Here is a 21,694-nt window from a genome sequence, read left to right as displayed (position 1 = left end):
AGTGGCCGCTCTGCTTGTGCGCACAATCGTGGTAGTGCAGGGAATCACGGTTTTCCAGCCTCTATGGTCAGGCTAAGGTGGTTCATTGACAGTTAAGTGACCAAAAAAAACACTGATTCTGCACTGAGACCTTATACAGGGGGCAGTAGTGGGGCACCGACCTGTCTGCAACTGCTAACTTGTGCACTGGACACAGAACAGCAATGCAAAAGCAAGAAAAACAATGTACCAGCCCTAAGAAGGGCTTAGCTGTTCAGGACAATGTGGTAGCAGCAAGAATCTGCACTGAGGACACAGAACACAGGCCTACCTAACGCTATCCCTGTCAGCAGCACACTCTCCCTGATCTGCCTAGCACAGAAGCCGAACACAGACTGCAAAATGGCTGCTGTGCTGGCTTTCTGATGGGGGGGGGGGGGGGGGGGGGGCAGTCAAAGTTTGTCTCAATTATAATGTATAGGGGGCGGATCAAACATGCCATGTGTTCGCCTGAGGGGGCAAATGCGAACACCCCTTGTTCGCTGAAAACTATTTGCCGGGCGAACAGTTCGGGACATCTCTAGAGGTAAAGTGCATTGTGCTAAGGCTGAATACTGGGCTGGTCAGCAGTGCCTATTCCCCGCTCCACTGATGACCAGTCTAGTATTGAGCCTCAGCACAATGCACTTTACCTCTACCGCACACTACTCTGTTCATATTTCTTTTGTATTTTTTTCAGAGACACTGACACATTTTGCACTGTACTCCAAGCACCTTGTTTAATATTTCAGGACTGTGATTTGTATATAACGTTTTTTACAGCTCACTTGTTTGTTTTTTTACCTAAGGGTCCTGCATTATTTACACTCTATTCATATGCATGTAATACTCATACCAGCTTGAACATGTTTTTTGCTACCACATACTGTGATTTTGACCCTACACCTTATATATTATTTGTCAGCATGTTGTCTGATTACAATCAGAGGCAAGATCATTTTGAATTTTTTTTTTTATTATTTTTATTGTACTGGTGATATGTCCTAATAAAACTGATTTCTATTAATGACTATTTAAAGGAGTATGTGATTTTTGTTTACTATTTCTCTTATCAATGATCACTATAACAGTGATCACTTAGGTACACTGATTGGCCAAAAGATCACGTGATCCCTTGGGCCAATCACTACAGCCACAGGGGTCAAGAGATCACATGATCCCTTTGACCAATCACTGGTGCAGTGTGTGGTGGTGGTGGGGCAGTCTAGTGCTTAACTGTTAAACAGGAAGTATTTTACTTCCTGCATGCTTTTTTTGAGAATGACCACTGTTACTAGCTGTAACAGCAATCATTCTCACTCAACAGACACGGGTTGGCTCAGGGGACACATGTCCCCTTCCACCAATCCTTCCTACTTTGGGGGCTGTCAGGAGAGTGCACGTTCACACTTGTAATTCTGCACGGCACATGGCTGAATGCAGGGATGGGTTAGTCACAACCCAAGCTGCTATAGCAGCCGCATTCGTGGATGTGACTATCATGTCCATGCGGCTGACGTAGTTTAAAATGGATGTTTGCCTGGTAGATGCTCCACCTTCAACATTTTCTATGTCCCTAACTCAAAACAAGTATAGAGATGAGATGTTCCGACTCCGCTGATTGCTTGTTTTTTTCCAAATGTGTAACGGAGTCTTCTGAAAGCACAAGATCATCATGAAAATTGTGTTAAATAAAATTGGGTTAATAAAATCTCCACTTCATATTCTTCTCACTCAGTTTTCCTTTAAAGTGTATACGAGGCAATATGTGACATGATGAGATAAAAATGTGTATGTGCAGTACAAAACATATTAATAACCAGGCTGTTTTAGTTGTTTTATTTTGCTGCCTGAAAGAGTTAATTTCTAGGCATGGAAGTGACAGCTTCTGTCTTGTCAGTACCTTGTTGGGAATATAGTAAGCATCACTGCCACAACTTCTGAGGCAAGGGCCCATATGCAATTAACTTTTTCACCTGAGTTTTCTCCTAGATGATATTTCCTCACCTTGCCATAAAATGCCTTTCAAACCACCAGCAAGCAAGAAAATACTCAAAATAAATTTGACAGTACTTTTTCACCTAGTTTTGGGTACTTTTTTAAATGTAAACTGCTGAAAAGATATTTTTTAGAAAAGATGAAAATTATCTCCTAGGAGATAACTCAGGTGAAAAAGTTAATTGCATATGGGCCAGGGAGAGATAAAATACATGAACTATTGACCTTTTTCTAACGCTAGGATTCTTAAAGTGCGTACACACGCATCACAAAAAGCAACGACGGGTCCGCCTTTTGGCGGGTCCGCCGGACCGTCCCACTGGGCGCTCATTTAGCCGACCGTAGCGCGTGTGTATGCGCTGTCGGTGGACTGATAAGGCTGTTTCTGAATGATCCACTGAGCGGATCGTTCAGAAACAGCCTTATCAGTCCGCCATCAGCGCGTACACATGCGCAACTGTCGGCTAAAAGACCGCCCAGTGGGAGGGTCCGGCGGACCCGTCGTTGCCTTTTGTAGTGCGTGTGTACGTACCTTTAATAGTCTGCCACTGAATAGAGACGGTAGAACATTCATTCTTTGTAAATATTTAAATATAATAAAACACCTTGGGATGCTTAAAGGGAATCTGAAGTGAAAATAACTTTGATAAATAAAACGAAATGATTTTTATATGTAGTGCAGCTAAGAAATAAAACATTAGCAGCAGAGATATGAGTTTAATATTGTTTTCAGTATAGGAAGAGTTAAGAAACTCCAGTTGTTATCTATGCAAAAGAGCCATATATCTCTCTGGGACTTTCAAAGTTGCAGAGAGCTCTGTCTTCTGAAGCTTATTATCTCAAGTGTCTGTCTCTGTATTTTGTTTTTTTGTGTGCAGAGGACAGTTCAAAAGTTCACTAGCTTGCTCTATGAAATCATTTAGAATGGAAATATTAGAGAATGATGCAATGTTTAAAAAAAAAAACCTCTATACCTGAAAATAAAAATATGAGACTATTTTCTGTGCTACAAATGTTCTAGTAATTATCTGTACTGCACAACCAATTCATTTTTTTTCCGCTTCAGTGTCACTTTCAAAAGGCATTTTTAGGAGTAGAAGGATAAATATAATTGTTTAACTTATCAGTTTATTTTCACTCCGGGTTCACTTTAAATAAGTGAGAACAAGCAATAGCAATTTTCCACAAATGACTGATTTTCTCCTTAAATAATAACACTTTACAAAATATTCTGCACAGCTTTCGTTTGCCACATTAAATTCCATAGAGAAAGTAATAATGACACACATAATGATCTCATATCTTACATTTCCTATGTCCTAATATCACACGTATATGACAAATTATATGCGGATAGAAGTGTTTTCCTGTAAATTATACAATTCATTTTCTAAAATCACATTTGGCATATACTGACATCATTACAGATCTAGAAAATGGTGGTATAATTTGTCTCCTATGACTCACTGAGAAAATGATCAGCCGTTACCTGGTAGAATCAATAGCTGCTTGTAAAGATACATAGAATAGATGAAGAAAATATTAAAGTGGACCCAAGCTAAAAATACAAGATTTCAGAAATAAAATCTATTTTCTAAATTATAATAATAAATAGCAGCCTTTTTTCAGCTGCATGATGACAAATATAAAATATTTTACATTTATTGGAGAAGCCCCTCCCTTCCTTTCATATTGCCGGCAAATAATCCGGCACACTGGTGGAGTAGATAGTGTCCAGCAAAGGAGGAATTCCTAATGGCTGCCACCTGTATAACCCTTGTTATGCAAAGAGGAGGGTGAAAAGCATGCACTGACATGCTCATAGGCTTGAAGGAGTGTTTATTTATCTTTGTATGTGTCAGAGTGGTGCATCTAAATATTTTGAATTAAAAAAATGTTTGGTTTGGGTCCGCTTTAAACTCAAAACACAAAACTAATATTTCACATGGAAATGGGCTATTTATGCGAGCCATTTGGTTTTTCAGAAAGACACTCAGCAGTCTATAGTTGTGGAGCCAAAATTCAAAGAAGTTTTTCAAAAAGTTTATCTTTGCCAAGTTCAAAATCAGTGCCACTGCTACTAAAGCAAGTAAAACAGCGGTAGAGATTTTGGCGCAGAAATAGGCCATAATAGGGAATTATGGCTATCGCGTCGCTCAGACAGTAATTTGGGCTCCATCAATAGACAAAGCTCAAATTACTACAAAAAGAGTGTGATTCAACTGCCAGCAGTAGCTGGAAGCTGAATTACGTATTTCCCCACTGTCCACGGTGACCTGGTGGGGGAGTATTGATTAACGCTGCCAGGACCTTGTACTGCTACCCAATAGTTTTCCTGCAAAGGGCATATGAATAAAGGAAGCCCTGCATGAGAATGCCGAGCTCTCAGGGGTAGGGGGTAAACTAATTACCTGTCTAGGTGCAGGTGTTCTCCTCATTTTGTCTTGCAGGTGGTGGTGTCTCTCCCCCAGTATCTGGGGAGATTTTTGCAGCTGGAGGATCCCGATTGGGCCCCTGTGGGCAGCTCAAAGCAGCCAATCACGCGGGGGTGAAGAATTTATAAGTAGGAAGCAGGCAGCTGGCGGCACCGTTAATACCCATCTGAAGTGGAGCTGTCCCGTCCACCCAACCTGTCGCTGGCCTAAACTTTATTGGGGGTGTGTTACCTATCTAGATGGGTGAAGGCATAGGAAGTGACACCCAGGTAGAGGTGGTCATTTTGGTATTTACCAATAAAGATTATTGGGTGATATTACAGTGGTTTGCTTGATTGGTTAATTATGATTTATTTTGGTCTTTTCCAAATAAAGTTTGGATTTAGTATTACAAAGAACTGGAACTTAAAACCCTAATAAAATTGTCTGCGGCCTTAATCCACAATTGCGTTGTCTTTATTTAATGTTAAGTTGGGTGAGTGCATTTCCATGATCCCTTTTCTGATCACTTCTATACAAAATCGGGAATCGGATCGGACCTGTCTGAAATAATTGATTTGACCGTCAATCTGACGGAAAATTGCATTGTGTGTACTAAGCATAAAGGCAGGGTAAACTCTCTACTTGTTGAATATGAGGTACAAAGGGTGTAGAGTCGGCACTGCTGAAAACTGTATATTTATTTCACAGGTGGAAAAACATTACATCATGTGCAGATAAGAAGAGGTACACATACCATGTATTGAAGGCTGTGAGCTGGTGGTGGGTGCAGGTTTAGCCTTACGGCCGTTTCGCGCTTACTATGCGCTTCTACGGAGGCTACTTGGTACTGCTGTAAACAAAGAAATACCAACTCTATGTTCAGTTTACATATTGTGAAGAGCTCTGGGCAAGTCTATCTGTACTTTGCTTCAATAACCAGATAAACTGTATGCATTTAGGCTGGATCTACACTATAAGCTCTTTTCTGAGCGCTTTCAGAGCGATGTTTAAAAATCACTCCCATTCACTTTCATTAAAATTGCGGTAAAAATTGCACAATTGCGCAAATTGCATATGTGGCGATTGTTACGTGATTTTTTACTGCAATTTTAAAAAAGTGAATGGGAGTGATTTTTAAAAAGTGCTCAGCAATCACAAGTGCTCAGAAAAGCACTTATAGTGTGGATCCAGCCTAATTCTGTGTATTATCTTAAATGTACACAGAAAATGATGGTATTTAATAATAATGATGATGGTGATTTAGATTGGAAGCTCCCCTGTTATTTCTTGTAATTGCTGTATGTTCTGTTTAACAACAGAATTAGTTACTGTAACAATTACGACTCATACATATACCGCCAATTATGCAGCCAAGTTCATATTTTACTTTGTGCAGGGCTGCCATAGATGATGGTGCTATGTAAATCTATAATAATATGTACAGTATTATTATATATTACACAAAAATAGAATGGTGGTGATAATGATTGTAAAGATGTGCCAGTGCTAAAGAAATGTGCAAAGTAAACAAAGTCTGGGAACTATATCAATACTAAACATCACTTCAATCAATTTTGTCAGAAAGGCAGTGTTCACCTATTCATCAACGGCGATTCGTGATAAACGCAAACGCAGTGCATGCAGCATTTGTTTTTGCGATTTTATAGTGATCGCAATGTTAAAAAAGCAAATCACGATCGCTCAAAAATTGTGAAAATGTAGTTAAAAATATGCGTTTACTGCGAAAAAAATTGCTGCTTCAAAACGCTAGCGATTTTGCTAGCGTTTTGAGATCCCTAGTGTGAATGGGCCCTAACTTACATTGGCCTCCATTCACAATACCAGGTGCAGTAACAACATTTTTTTTTGACAAATTACCGCCAGCAGTAACCAGGGTTGTGAAGTCAGTACAAAAATTATCCGACTTCAACCCCTCAGCTTATGAAACCACCGACTCCAACTCCAGGTACCCAAAATTGCTCCAACTCCGACTCCTTAGTCAAATACTTACCAGGGCTGTGGATTTGGTACAAAAATCATCCGACTTCAACTCCTCAGCTTATGAAACCACCGACTCCAACTCCAGGTACCCAAAATTGCTCCGACTCCTTAGTCAAATACTTACCAGGGCTGTGGATTTGGTACAAAAATCATCCGACTTCAACTCCTCAGTTTATGAAACCACCGACTCCAACTCCAGCTAACCAAAATTGCTCCGACTTCTCGACTCCTACTCCACAGCCCTGTCGATAACTAACTTTTTCCCCAAATTCACAAAAAATGCACTGATTATGAGTAATGTTCGGTAAAAGAGTTTGGTAACATTAATGGCCTCAATTCACGGAGCATTATCAAACGTTTATCAAACACTTTATCAAACGTTTGATAATTTACCTCATGGGTAAAATCTCATTTTAAATTCACTAAGGTGTTATATATTTATCGAATGTTTTACCGATAAAACGTTCAACAAATATATAACACCTTAGGCCTCAATTCACGAAGCATTATCAAACGTTTATCAAACACTTTATCAAACGTTTGATAATTTACCTCATGGGTAAAATCTAATTTTAAATTCACTAATGTGTTATATATTTATCGAATGTTTTACCGATAAAACGTTCAACAAATATATAACACCTAAGGCCTCAATTCACGGAGCATTATCAAACGTTTATCAAACACTTTATCAAACGTTTGATAATTTACCTCATGGATAAAATCTCATTTTAAATTCACTAAGGTGTTATATATTTGTTGAACGTTTTATCAGTAAAACATTCGATAAATATATAACACCTTAGTGAATTTAAAATGAGATTTTACTCATGAGGTAAGTTATCAAACGTTTGATAAAGTGTTTGCTAAACGTTTGATAATGCTCCGTGAATTGAGGCCTTAGTGAATTTAAAATGAGATTTTACCCATGAGGTAAATTATCAAACGTTTGATAAAGTGTTTGATAAACGTTTGATAATGCTCCGTGTATTGAGGCCTTAGTGAGATTTTACCCATGAGGTAAATTATCAAACGTTTGATAAAGTGTTTGATAAACGTTTGATAATGCTCCGTGAATTGAGGCCTGTGTGAGATTTTACCCATGAGGTAAATTATCAAACGTTTGATAAAGTGTTTGATAAACGTTTGATAATGCTCCGTGAATTGAGGCCACTGCGTTAAAAGAGAAACATTTTGTTGAATGTTTGGTAAAAATGCGGAACAAATGCATAATTTTTTTTTTTGTGTGTGTAAAAAATCCATAGTCCAGCAAACACAGCTTAAAAGGCTCTAATCTACATCTGATCGTATATGGTGTGAAAAATAGTTCCAGGTACTTACTGGAGATAAAAAAATCAGTAATTAACTATAAAACAATGCGCTCCTTTTTTATTATGAATTACAGTTTCTTTACACACTTTTATCCACGTGACCACACTTTTTCCGTGTTTTTTTCCGCAAATCATAATATTTCAGGCAAAATACATTGTGAATGTTAACATGGTCATACTGTGGTCGATAATTTTCTGACATTTTGTTACCAAATTTGGTAACTCATTGAGAATGGAAGCCAATAAGTGCAAATCACACATTGCACACGGAAAAAAGGCATTACTTAGTGTGCAATTTAAAAATGCATAAAAATCACAAAAATTCAACAAAAATAAGAAAGATGTGGGTCACTAAAATGCATTAGGTCTCATTCACACTGGAATGTTTTATTAGCAATTTCAGCTTGCCTGTAATCACTGCGCTTGAAAAAGTTCTGTGGTAATGCAAATCAATGGTAGTGTTCACACTGGGCTCTATTCATAAAAAATGTTTGGCGAAAAAACTCCTGGAGGGAAAATACCGCAGCGGTATTTTAGACTTCTGGGTGGTAATTCATAAAAATCTTGCCAGCTGCGATGCAAGAGCGGAGATCTCCCGCTGAAGGCTGGCGGTAAGCTGTCGGAAGGCATGCGGAAACACTTCAGCCGGCAGAGTCCCTCCGTGCGCTGCTCTCTCTGGGAGGTCTGTCCCATTCACTTGTATGTAATCCGCAAAATCAGAGGAAGCGGTATTTCCCGTCCACATACCGCTTCCTCTAAACTTCATGAATGGCCATTTTGTTACTTTTTTCTAGATAAATCTAGAAAAACACTGGAGAGGGTGGAAATTTCTCGCTCTGCTGGGGGATCGTAGATTTTCATGCGGGAACAGCTTTTATGAATGCCCACTTTGCTAAATGGACGGGAAAATCCGCTGTTTTGAGCGGAAAACTTGCGGTAAGGTTTTATGAATAGAGCCCACTGTAGCGATCGCCAGTGATTAGCGATTTGCTGGAATCGCAAACACAGTGTATGCTGCTTTTAAGCGATTTTGATGCGATTGCAGTTCATTGTGAAGGAATCACAAAATGCAATCACTTCAAAATCCCTTTCTGGCTTCTCCACTACACTTTTTTTTTTATTGCATAAAAAAATCAGAATCGTATGTAAAATTGCATCAAAATCGTGTGTAGTGTAAAAGAGCCCTCCCATACAGTTAAAAATCACAGGGAAATCGATTTGCATAATGCTAGCGATTTTGTTAGCAATTCCTAGTGTGAATGGGCCCTAAACATGCCACAAATAATATATTAGGGTTTAGGGAGCGATAAAATATTTAGTCACAGACTAACTAGCAAGCTCATGGTGAAGCAGAACTCAGCGGAGTGTGAAGGGGCTACAATGGTCCTAAAACCCTTCTTACTAAAATGCTATGGAAAACAAAAGTTTGCTTTCTTAAAACAGAAAATATTTAGAAATTGACAGCAGTTGGTGCCATTCTTGGCGAGTTTGGTAATCCAGGAGGGCCATTTCCAAGGACAGTGGCAGTGCGGAAGACTGATCTCAGTCCTTTGTGGTCCGGGACAGTGGGAACCCACGCGTGAGTGGCATTCACACAATACGATGCAGCGCTGGCCCCGTGAATTATGAATGTGTGTAAACTGTAAGGAGAGATGAGTGAAGGAAAAGTGCTTGGAATTCCCCTCCCCCTCTCTTTAAAGACGGGCCCCTGGGCGGCCGTGCGCCTTATGTCCGGGCTTGCGCTTTGCAGACGCTCCCTGGCTGGGGTGTGTTGTGTATTGGCAGTGGGGCGGCTCCGACTCCCTGACGCCAGTGAGACCAGATCAATCCAGGCTGCCGGGGAGGAGGAGGAGGGAGCCTCACATCCCGGGCTGCTGCTGGAGACATGCGAGCGGCTTCCCCGCACCGCTCTGCACACCGAGCCGCTTGCTGATTGATCGGCATCAGGTAAGGCTCGGGAGAGGAGGAGGGGGCGGCTCTGTAGCGGAGTAATCAGGGGAGTCTGTCCGGCCTCTGCCGCCAGCCCGAACTCTTCACAAAGTATTGTGCGGCTCGCTGCGGGGCTTCTCCGGCACTCAGGCAGGGAAAGTGCCAGCCGGGCAGGGCTGGGGACAGCTCTGTGTACTTCCCATCCAGGAGTCCTAGCCGTGTGTCCAGCCTGTCCAGGGGGGAGCTGCCAGCCGCGGCCTGATCAGTGAGTCAGCCCGGCCGGGATAGTGGCTGCAACTTTTGCTGTGGATCCTGGAAGAGGGAGGGGGAGAGGTGGGGGCAGCGTGATGGCGCCTGCAGTGCACAGAAGCCCTTGTGTGTGTCTCTGTAATAGCAGCGGCTTCCCCATCCAGCAGCCTAGCTCTGCACTGCTAGCCGCTTCCCGATCCAGCAGCCTAGCTCTGCGCTGCTAGCCGCCTCTGTAATAGCAGCAGCTTCCCGATCCAGCAGCCTAGCTCTGCGCTGCTATCCGCACCCTGCTGCCTCGCACTGCTGCTGGAACACTCAGCTGATTAGCTGCACAAAGTTTGGCGTAGACTGGAGGATAGAATGTCCTCGAGGATAACGTTCCAACTTCTCTTGTCCCTGTTCTGCGTTGGGGCGCACACTTCCTGTCTGGAGCAATAACACCCAGTGTCTGCGCAGCATTGAACCGTCCTACACAGTACACAACTTCTCCTTCTAGCTTGGGCTTGGAAATCTGGAGCTGCCTCGCACGAGTGTATTGTTTCTGCAGCCCAGCTGCAGTTCTGCTTGTTGTTGCTGTTCTAGGCGCAGGACCAGTAGAGACAGTGCAGGATGATTACTCTGCTGGAAAATAACTGTCTCCATTGTCACGGCAGACAGATGTGCCAGCCTGCAGTCTGTTGCATCAGTCAGGAAGCTTTCTCACCTTCTCCCTGGAGAAATGTTTCAGAGCTCTTGGCTGTTGAAGCTCTGGTTACTGTGGAAATCATTGGAGGCCCTTTCCTTGCTTTGTGAGTTTGAAGTTCCCCTGTAGTCTGGTAATCCTGAGCCATTCAGACTCCTGGGAGAATTGCTGTAGGCAGGATTGGGTTACTCCTGCGCACGGGCTGTCCTGGTCTTGGTGTCTGACCTCTTAATACTAGACTTGTGTTTGTGTATTTTTATAGGATGGGCAACTTTATTTTCGTCTAGTTGCCTTTTTATTAGTAGTTTTTTTGTTTTTTTTTTAACCAGTACTTCATCTACTAATGTCAGGTGTTGCATGAGGACCCCCACTCCCTTTTAAGTGAACCATTATTATGAGTTATATAGCGTCAACATTCCGCAGCACTGTACAGAGTATACTGTCTTGTCACTCAACTGTCCTTCAGAGAAGCTCACTATCTAATCCCTACCAGAGTCATATGTCTATGTATGTATCGTATAGTGTATCTATCTCATAGTCTAGGTCCAATTTAGGGGGAAGGCAATTAACTTATCTGTATGTTTTTGGGATGTGGGAGGAGACTAGATTGCCCAGAGGAAACCCACATAGAGAACATACAAATGCGAGACAGGAAGTGCCCTGGCTGGGATTCGAACCAGGGACCCAGCAACCATTACACATATTCACATCTGAAAGGCAATAGTTTAAACTTAAATCCGACAAGCAACGATTTCTGTGGGTCTCCTGAGCAGGGCTGTGGAGTCGGAGCAATTTTGGGTACTTGGAGTCTGTTTCATAAACGTTGGAGTTGGATGATTTTGTACCAAATCCACAGCCCTGGTAAGTATTAGATTAAGGAGTCTGAGTCGGAGCAAGTTTGGGTACCTGGAGTCTGAGTCGGTGGTTTCATAAACGGAGGAGTCAGTTGATGATTTTTGTACTGACGCCACAGACCTGCTTCTGAGTACATTCAAATAATTTGCTGCATTAGGGCTGGTTCAGACGGACGCTTGCAGAGCGTTTACTGCCAGCGTTCAGGGCTTGGCGTTAAACGCTCCCATTCAAGTGAATGGGAGCGTTTGTACCAAGCTTTTACGCGCATTTGCACGAACGCGGCGTTCGGGTCCCGATTTTCACTGGCGTTCAAGGAGCCCCTGGAAGCTACATGTTGCTTCCAGGGACGGTTAACCGCGACGGGTAATGTCCCCCTAGGGGAAGAAAAAACGCGACCGCATCCGAACGCAATGCGAACGCTGCTAAAAGCCCGAACGCATTGCCGCCGCGACGCCAACTAACGCGATGCCTCCAAACGTCCGTCTGAACCAGCCCTTAAGGGCTGGTTCAGACTGACGCTTGCGGAGCGTTTACAGCCAGTGTTCGGGGCTTGGTGTTAAACGCTCCCATTCAAGTGAATGGGAGCGTTTGTACCAAGCTTTCACGCGCATTTGCACGAACGCGGCGTTCGGGTCCCGATTTTCACTGGCGTTCAAGGAGCCCCTGGAAGCTACATGTTGCTTCCAGGGACGGTTAACCGCGACGGGTAATGTCCCCCCAGGGGAAGAAAAAACGCGACCGCATCCGAACGCAATGCGAACGCTGCTAAAAGCCCGAACGCATTGCCGCCGCGACGCCAACTAACGCGATGCCTCCAAACGTCCGTCTGAACCAGCCCTTAAGGGCTGGTTCAGACGGACGCTTGCGGAGCGTTTACAGCCAGTGTTCGGGGCTTGGTGTTAAACGCTCCCATTCAAGTGAATGGGAGCGTTTGTACCAAGCTTTCACGCGCATTTACACGAACGCAGCGTTCGGGTCCCGATTTTTCCCTGGCGTTCAAGGAGCAGGGCGGTTAACCGTGACGGCAAATGTCCCCCTAAGGGAAGAAAAAACGCGACCGCAACGCGAACGCTGCTGAAAGCCCGCCGCTGCGACGCCAACGAATGCGGCGCCTCCAACGCCTGTCTGAACCAGCCCTAACTCTCTCTGTTTCTACTACAGTTTGGAGGAAATCCATGTGAACATACTCCATGCCGATATTGTTCTTGTGTCTTTAGCTGCTCCTGGCCTTTTATACACATGAATAGACCCCAGTTAGCTCTGAAATTGATGGTGGTACTTGGTTTTCTGACACATGCCTCTCGGCACAGCTCAGAAAATTTCTAACGAGAACATTTCAATTATGTGGAGTATTTTTTTTTTCTTTTGTATATTCTTACAAGTGAGTTTACAGCTCTAATCAGGGGCCTTGGTGATTCCCACAAATGCTACAGCAAAGGATCTTCTTATTTGACTATTTATGGGTGCATCGATTGTGTTATACACACCTAATGCACCTAGGAACGCAGGCATCCTTGCATGTGTTAATGTACTTTAATAGGCTCTTGGATGTGTTTAGAGGCTGTACTTTACTCTTCCATTTACTTTCGTACATTGGGCCAAAATTTTACAACTAGTCTGTGATTTGTGTTTATATACTCAGCTGCATGCACTCAGTTATTTTTATTTAATACATGAAAAGTGCGTTCACGTGAGCAGTGCTATTGATATACATGTATTTGAACTGCCTTTCTAGGTTTCAGAAAGAGCAGCTGTGTGACTTGTGTACTATGCATTCTGATGTGAATGGGACTTATTGAAAGTGCTAGGGCTCATACACACTTGCAACTTTAGGGGTCCAAAGCAATAATTTGTCACCTAAACTGAGAAGGATATGGATTTTTCCTTTTTAAAATACCAGTTGCCTGACTCTCCTGCTGATCCTGTGTCTCTAATACTTTTAGCCACAGCCCCTGAACATGCATGCAGACCCGGTGCTCTGACTGACAGCAGACTGGGTTAGCTGCATGCTTTATTCTGGTGTGTGATTCAGCCACTACTGCAGCCAAAGAGATCAGCAGGACTACCAAGCAACTGGTATTGTTTAAAAGGAAACATTTCATATCCCTTTCAGTGAAGGTTCCCTTTAAAGCAGACCTGACCTCCTGAACTCCCTCTTACTCTAAAAGATAAGCAACAGCATAATAACCATTAAAGAAAAACCTTTTGTTGCAGCTGATAGAAATCCTGCAATACAAAATCCTGATTGTTTTGGATTGCTATGGCAATCACCAAGAAACAGTTGGTCATGGCGATTAATGGACACATTCCCTTCAACCAATCCAAACTGATAAATCTCATTGATTTGATTGGCTAGTGTGAATTTAGCCATTAATGATCACGACCGATCGGACTGTTGTAAAAATCTGACAGATCTGTTTGGTTTTGGACTAGTCCATCTCCTCATGGATGATTCAGTGTTTCCTTTTTTCTTTACAAAAGCATTTGCTAGAAAGCATCTGTAAAGCAAATGCTGGCTGGCTTCCCTTGTCACTACACACTAGTTTGGCAGTTGAACTAAGCTGATTAGGATATGCTTTTGAAAATGGATGGCCCTGAGGATTCCCCATTTCAAGATGGATAAGTTCAAAGTTTATTTTTACAACCTACTGTAAGTGGCAATAAAGGAAACAATACATTATTGAGCATTTTACTCTGGAACAAATGTACATTTAGTTTTTATGCTTTCACCTAGATTTTGAATTTTACAGTTTCATATTAGTGCTCATTTAAAATGAAGCTCTGGTCAATAGAGCAGTGTACCTGTATTAGGCTCAGTTCCCACTTGTGCACAAAATGTACCCATTCAGTAATAGGATCCAAAACCAGCCGCATGTTCCAGAACAGACTGTAAAATGGCGGATGCATAGACTCACTGAAAGCCTATGAGAAGTGTCACAAACACATGCTGATCACAGGCGGTAAACAGATTGGTCCCCAAGCATGTGTCCAGCAGCACCCAATCCGCGAGTGATCCACCCAGCGGGTCATCTCATCTGACAGATGGTCTCCTTCTTTGAAGGCTCTGCTTCCCCACCCGCTGCGTGAAGTCACACATGTGTCATCCGCCATCATCATACCCCCCACGTAGCAACAGCATGTCGTCAGAGCAGCTACACACCCGACATGTGGGATCGGTTCTGGTCCCCAACGGGCAATAGAAGTCGAAGGTGTGTACGTACCCAAAATAACAATGGTTTGTTTCCATATGCGCCCTTTTAGCCGCGCTTATGCAAAGCGATCGCAGAGACACCAGAGAGTGTATAGATTGCGCCGCCTGATTCCATACATGCTGTGCGATTCACCACTGAATCACAGTGCATGGTTGCACGCATTTTGGGGGGATTGCAGGCGGCACCTCTGGGGGAGTCACATGCAACGCAGAGCCGCGCTGTTGCACGCCCGCCTACGTTGCAGATGGAAACTAGCCCGAAGGGTTAAGGGATAAAGCAAATCATTTTGGCAGAGTTCAATGTAATCTGTACAAACTGGGGTTCATAACCTTGGCTTAAAAGGAGTTGAAATGCTACAAGCACATTGCATTAAAGAGAACCCGAGGTGGGATTTAATGATGTTAGTGGGGCACAGAGGCTGGTTGGGCACACTAACACCAGCCTCTGTTGACCGATGGTGTGCCCCCAGGACCCCCCTGCGCTCTGCTATCCCCAGCGCCGTGCTAGCGACACACAGCATGTCGCCAGCAGGCTGTTTACCTGTGACTGTCTCAGTGCCGCTCCCCCGCCTCCTATGTATCGGCGCTACCCGCCCACGTCTCTTTCCTCCATTCAGCGGGAGGGACGGGACGTGGGCGGGTAGCGCCGATACAGAGGAGGCGGGGGTGCGGCGCTGACAGTCACAGGTAAACAGCCTGCTGGCGACACGCTGTGTGACGCTAGCACGGCGCTGGGGATAGCAGAGCGCAGGGGGGTCTTGGGGGCACACCATAGGGCAACAGAGGCTGGTGATAGTGTGCACAACCAGCCTCTGTGCCCCACTAACATCATTAAATCCCACCTCGAGTTCTCTTTAGCCTCCTTGCCGGTCTAATTAATCCGGCAAGGAGGCAGCGCAGAACCCTTTTTTTTTTTTTTTTTTTTTTTTTAAATCATGTAGCGAGCCCAGGGCTCGCTACATGATAGCCACTGAGCGGCGGCATCCCCCCACCCACTCCGATCGCCTTCGGCGATCAGAGTAAGCAGGAAATCCCGTTCAGAACGGGATTTCCTGCAGGGCTTCCCCGGTCGCCATGGCGACGGGGCGGGATGACGTCGGACGTCACAGGGAATCCCGATCCGCCCCTCAGCGCTGCCTGGCACTGATTGGCCAGGCTGCACAGGGGTGGGGCGCGGCGGGTAGCGGCAAATCGGCGGCGAGCGGCAGCGAACGCGTACTACACGCAGCTAGCAAAGTGCTAGCTGCGTGTAGGAAAAAAAATTTATGCAAATCGGCCTAGCGGGGCCTGAGAAATCCTCCTGCGCAGGTTACCCCGAGCTGAGCTCGGGATAACCGGCAAGGAGGTTAATGAAGAAGCCCCGAAGGAAGAGCACAAATACTTTGCAAGGCTTTGTTTTTTTTGTTATACTATGTCATGTAATGACAGCAAAAAATCCTCAATATAGATGGGTTTGGATACTCTTGTCGCACCACTTTTACACCTGGAACCCACTAGGAATCGCTGCAGCCCTTCCGATTAGCGGGTTTTTTTAAGCAACTTTATTATATTTACCAGGTGTCAAACTTGCGTCCGTAGCACCACCCCCTAAAGGAATAGGTCATAGGTGCTTCTATATGGCCAATCAGAGAACCATCTGTGACCTCTTCCTTTAGTAGGAAATAGATACCTGATAATTATAAAAAAAAAGTTTATTTTAAAGCATAATCACTTTGAAAATCGATTTTTGCAGCGCTTAAAATGCTAATGTCATGCGATTACCCTAATCGCAGTCGCACTAATGGGTTCCCCCATTCGCTTTCAATGGCAAAGCGTTTTTGGGAATCACTGGCAACTGTTGGCGATCCCAAAACGCTGCCAAAATCGCCCTAGTGTGTTCCAGGCCTAAGGGTTCTGTGCAAGCTGCTTTTGAGGATTTCCTATTTTAGTTGGAGCAGACAAGCTGCCAGCTCTCTACACATACGGCCTCCTTGTCTTGTAATGTCTCCCTTCTGTTCTGAAATATCACAGCTTTTCACATCAGTCACGGTCAAATGAGAGGGGGATATACTCCAAAAACAAGGTTTTGTAGGGAGAAATGACAGTTGGGACACTGAGGACTGGGCATGGCGACTGTCACCTGTCACAGCTCTGCTCAAGGCTCATTACTTGTGAAATGGTGAAAAAACAAAATCTGAGGGCTTGAACACCACTATTTTTTCTTTTTCTTTGCTTCCTTACCCAAGGGAGGACTGGGGTAACAGAGCTGTAAAGCTTTTGCTTTAGTGGTCCGCTAAATTCATTGCTGTGTCTGGTGTATGTTTAATGACAAACATCCCGTAAGCCAGCAATGTAAATACTCTGTTGGGTCATAGTCCCAATTGCATGCAGTTAGTCATTGGTATGTGTCAATGAGTTTCTAGTCTGAAGAAAGACCACTTGTCTTTGATAAAGCAGGCTGGGTGTATCACTAGCCTTCAAGCTATTTTTTATTTCTTGGAATTATAAACTTGCTGGTTTCTTGCAGTCTTGGGAATATGCACATTTATACAGCTTATACTACAAAAGTGTAGCAAAGCTGCATGGAAGATGCTTCCACTTTCAATATGGCTGGACACATCCCATGGATCCGGGACTCTTTAAATAATTACAACTGGTGCCTAACTTTTCAGTTGGTGTGGTTTTCTCAAGACTAAAGGTGTTTGCGAATTGCATTTTTGGGGGGTGGGTGTGTCTTAAATTAAGCCTGTAGTTTAAATGAAACTACGGTATACGTTGGTAATTGCACACGTGCCGTTGAAGTGGCATTTTGATACAATGTTGCTGCTTGCCTTGTAGTTATACATCTTTTGATGCTGCAGAGTAGTACTTATTCACTCAACATAATCTCTCACATATCTTCCGCTTAAATCGGACCAGCACATTCCCTTTTTGGTAATGTTCAAATGACCGGCAAGCACACAACCTGTCCTAGGACATTTTAGCTGGTTGAGCTACTAAGTAATTCAGTATTTGTTGAGACCGTTTTGTGTATTTAGCACAAGATGTGCTATGTAACTGTATTCTGGTTCATATTGCCCTTGCTCATGTAATTTGTAGTTATCTGCACAGCGCCATGGCATAGGTTTGTGTTATAAATCAATAAGATTTATACACATCAGAAGGAGCTTGATTTTTACAATATAAAGACTAGATGAGTAATACAGTAATTTGGAGAAGGCAAACTACTGTAAATGCTGGTTTCAATAAAGGTGCAATATCATGTTTTGTTTAGTTATAGTGTCATTTCTATTTTTTTCAGTTAGTTCTTCAAGGCCAAGTGGCGCATAAAACAGTTTTCTCCATCTGTGTAGTTTTATGCAGCTAATGGAGGTCTCAGCTAGCCCTTATAAATAATGTAAGCTGTGTCTAATGGAGAGACTCTAGGGACCGTGGAAAAAGCATCATTACTAGACTTTTCAAGATGCTACAGATCTCAGATTGATTTACAGCACTGATCTGGTGCAAAATGATACATCAGGGCGAACAGGGTCATTCTGGAAAAGTGTATTATGTGAGCCTATTAGTTCAGTAATCCTAATGAAGCCACATTAAAAAGGCAGCTGAATGAGTGAACTGTCATAATGCATTCTTCTTTGATAAGACTGTGGGAGGCACAATTTGAGACCACTTCCTAGCTTATAAACTTCTAGTTCTATTATGGCGTTGCTGTAAAATTATGAAGTTCACATATAGGTTGAGAAAACGTACTTAATTTAAGAGTGCCTTAAATTTAACTTGTGTACCCTATACATACATTTACAGTGTTAAAATGATTGACTTGAAGAAATGTCACATGTAGGTCAAAAAAAGCTACTTTATATATTTATATTTCTATACATAATTCAGTTAGTATTAAACACTGTATTTTATGTCAGTCAGAGAAGGTTAAAGAGGGACTGACTGTAACCTGATCTATAGTGCAGCTATAAAGCATTTATATTTCTGCCCTTACCCATAGGGATTGAGAAATTCCCTGGCTTCAGCTTTGTACAGATCTTTAGAGTTGCTACCTGAACCTGTTTTTGGCTGACATTGTATTAATGCTAGTTGTATGGGCCCACGCTGATCACCCTGTTCTGGTCGGGGGAGTTACAATAGGTTGGTGGTGTGTTTTTCTTGGCATAAAGTTGAAGAGAATGCTACTGATATCTCTGCACAATGGTACTTGGTGTCAACCTAAGTCCATTATGAATGATGTTGGTTGACAGTGTGTAGCTTTACAGCATCTGCTCTGCTCGGTTAGCTAGCCTGTTTTCTCATCATGCCTGCTGCCTATTGCTATATGTAGGACAGCTTTAATACTCTATCACAGATCTGAGCATCCCTTCTGAGCAGAGCTATGCGTGTCGTTCTGTTCCTGTCAGTGCTCCTTCAGATTGCTGGACATTGACAGGAAAAGCATAGATATGTTGAATATCGATCAGACCTGATGTGTAGTTCATGGGAGTGTGTAATGCCATCACTGCACAGAGCAGAAGTCTCCAGCTGGGACTTTGGAGGAGGCAGGCATAGCAGAGGTGGGCACGGTGTACTCTATTATTAAAAGGGTAAGGCTTAGTAAAAGGTATGGCTATGGGGTCCTCAGATCACTTTAGAGGGGGAAAATCATTCATTTTAAAGAGTAACTGTTGGGCATAAAATCAAAAATCAATTCTTTATTTGTATCTGGTAAACAAGTAATAAGGATGCTAACCAGGTGATCCAAAAGTTAAAATATCTTACTTTTGTTTATAACTGATCATTCCCTAGTTAACCTGACTTTTATTTGGTACGTTGACGCACAAAGGAATTTGCAGGGCATGCTGGGTTGTCTTTTTTTGCTTCTGTACATTAGTTAAGTCTGAGGGGAAATAAAGAAGCAAAAAAAGACAACCCAGCATGCCCTGCAACTTCCTTTGTGCTGAAACATACCAAATAATAGTCAGGTAAACTGGGGAATGATCATTTATAAACAAGAAAAGTAATAGAGATTTTAAAGGACAACTGAAGTGAGAGGGATATGGACGCTGCCATATTTCCATCTAAGCAATGCCAGTTGCCAGGCCCTCCTGCTGATCCTCTTCCTCTAATACGATTAGCCATAGCCCCTGAACAAGCGTGCAGCAGATCAGGTGTTTCTGACCTTGTCAGATCTGACAATACTAGCTGCATGCTTGTTTCTGGTGTTATTCAGATACTACTGCAGAGAAATAGACCAGCAGGGTTGCCAGGCAACTGATATTGATTAAAAGGAAATAAATATGGCAGCCTCTGTATATCTTTCTTCAGTTCCCCTTTAACTTTTGGATCGGCTGATTAGCATCCATATTACTTGTTTACCAGATAAAAATAAAGAATTGATTTTTGATTTTATGCCTGACAGTTACACTTTAAAAACCGAGAATGTGCCTATTTTGCCACCAACCCCTACAAAATTTTTCATTTGAGCAAAATATAGGTACCAAATTCCAGTTATGCTAAGCATGTATTGCAAACTAGCTATTCCTTAAAGGGAAGGTTCAGGGTAACCTTTAAAAAAATAAAAATCCATATCCACTTGACTTACCTGGGGCTTCCTCCAGCCCGTGGCAGGCAGGAGGTGCCCTCGCCGCCGCTCCAGAGGCTTCCGGTCATCTTCGGTGGCCGACCTGGCCAGGCCGGCTGCCAGGTCGGGCTCTTCTCCGCTCCAAGGACGGGCTCTTCTGCGTCCCACGCGGGCGCGCTGACGTCATCGGACGTCCTCCGGGCTGTACTGCTTAGGCGCAGTAGTTCTGCGCCTGCGCAGTAAAGCCCGGAGGACGTCCGATGACGTCAGCGCGCCCGCATGGGACACAGAAGAGCCCGTCCTTGGAGCGCAGAAGAGCCCGACCTGGCAGCCGGCCTGGCCAGGTCGGCCACCGAAGACGACCGGAAGCCTCTGGAGCGGCGGCGAGGGCACCTCCTGCCTGCCACGGGCTGGAGGAAGCCCCAGGTAAGTGGATATGGATTTTTATTTTTTTAAAGGTTTCCCTGAACCTTCCCTTTAATACAACATTGAAAAGCATGTGAAACGTATTGAATCATGGTTATGGCCATAAACGACAAATAGATTTAAATCTGCATAAATATTGGCTAACAAGCAATGTTTCTCTAGCCAGAGATAAAATACTTGTCAACACGGGCCTGCACAGACACCCACCAATCACACATGCTAGTTATATAGTTTGGGGGCCAAAAGATGAATGTAACAAAACTAAACCAGACTTCTCCATAGAGAGAGGTCCCAATAGATCCTGAGCATAACGTTCATTCAGCTATTGCGCACCTGACACTGCAGTGCTTTGTGTTCATGCAGTTTGTTAAAGGGTTTGGTCTTACTCCTTCTTTGTAATCCTCCATGCTGCTCCATAACCGTACAGTATTGCTGTAATCCACACACTGATGAGACTCAGGATAGGCCAACAGAATTCTGGCAGTGGTCCCTGCTGTAACTATGGGCGGACGGTGGAAGAGGATGGGTGGGGTGGAAGGACGTTGCCTAGCAGCATGGCTGGCCTGGTCTCTTCCCACCTACATTTCAAATCCCAATTGGATGCTTCACCATGTGCTGTCATTCTTTTCAAGAGTCAAGCCGGACCCAACTCATCCAAACATATCACACCCCCTCCATTCAAACATGTAGCATGGAAGGTGGAGGGGCTGGAACTTATTGCTCATAATTCAGTGTCCATGTTAATCGCATGCAACCTCAAGGAATCTTCACTCGCAAATATATGCAGGCAGCAGCGATCAGACAAAGCTGCATAACCATGCATATAGGAAGTGTTTTTCAGTATTTCACAGGTTGCATTAAACTGGATCCAAGATAAACTTTTACTCATTTCATAATTGTGTTCCTTTCATATAGTTTAGTTTATAGGGCATTCCTTAAAGAGTAACTGTAACGACAAAACGGCCCCTGGGGGGTACTCACCTCGGGTGGGGGAAGCCTCAGGATCCTAATGAGGCTTCCCACGCCGTCCTG

The 21,694-nt window shown here is 43.6% G+C and overlaps 1 protein-coding gene across 1 annotated transcript in view; it reads left to right on the top strand.

The window, feature by feature from the left end:
* The first annotated feature begins 9,536 nt into the window (after positions 1 to 9,536).
* SMAD1 (SMAD family member 1) overlaps positions 9,537 to 21,694 on the top strand; it is a 101,364-nt gene continuing 89,206 nt past the window's right edge. The window contains exon 1 of the mRNA XM_068279332.1: positions 9,537 to 9,712. The gene's annotated coding sequence lies outside the window, so the exon portion shown is untranslated. The remainder of the gene's footprint in view (positions 9,713 to 21,694) is intronic.

The sequence above is a fragment of the Hyperolius riggenbachi genome, chromosome 1 (assembly GCF_040937935.1).
Source record: "Hyperolius riggenbachi isolate aHypRig1 chromosome 1, aHypRig1.pri, whole genome shotgun sequence".
Taxonomy (NCBI): Eukaryota; Metazoa; Chordata; class Amphibia; order Anura; family Hyperoliidae; genus Hyperolius; species Hyperolius riggenbachi.
The sequence above is the reverse complement of the archived record's forward strand: the minus strand, read 5'-3'. Positions and strand labels throughout refer to the sequence as shown.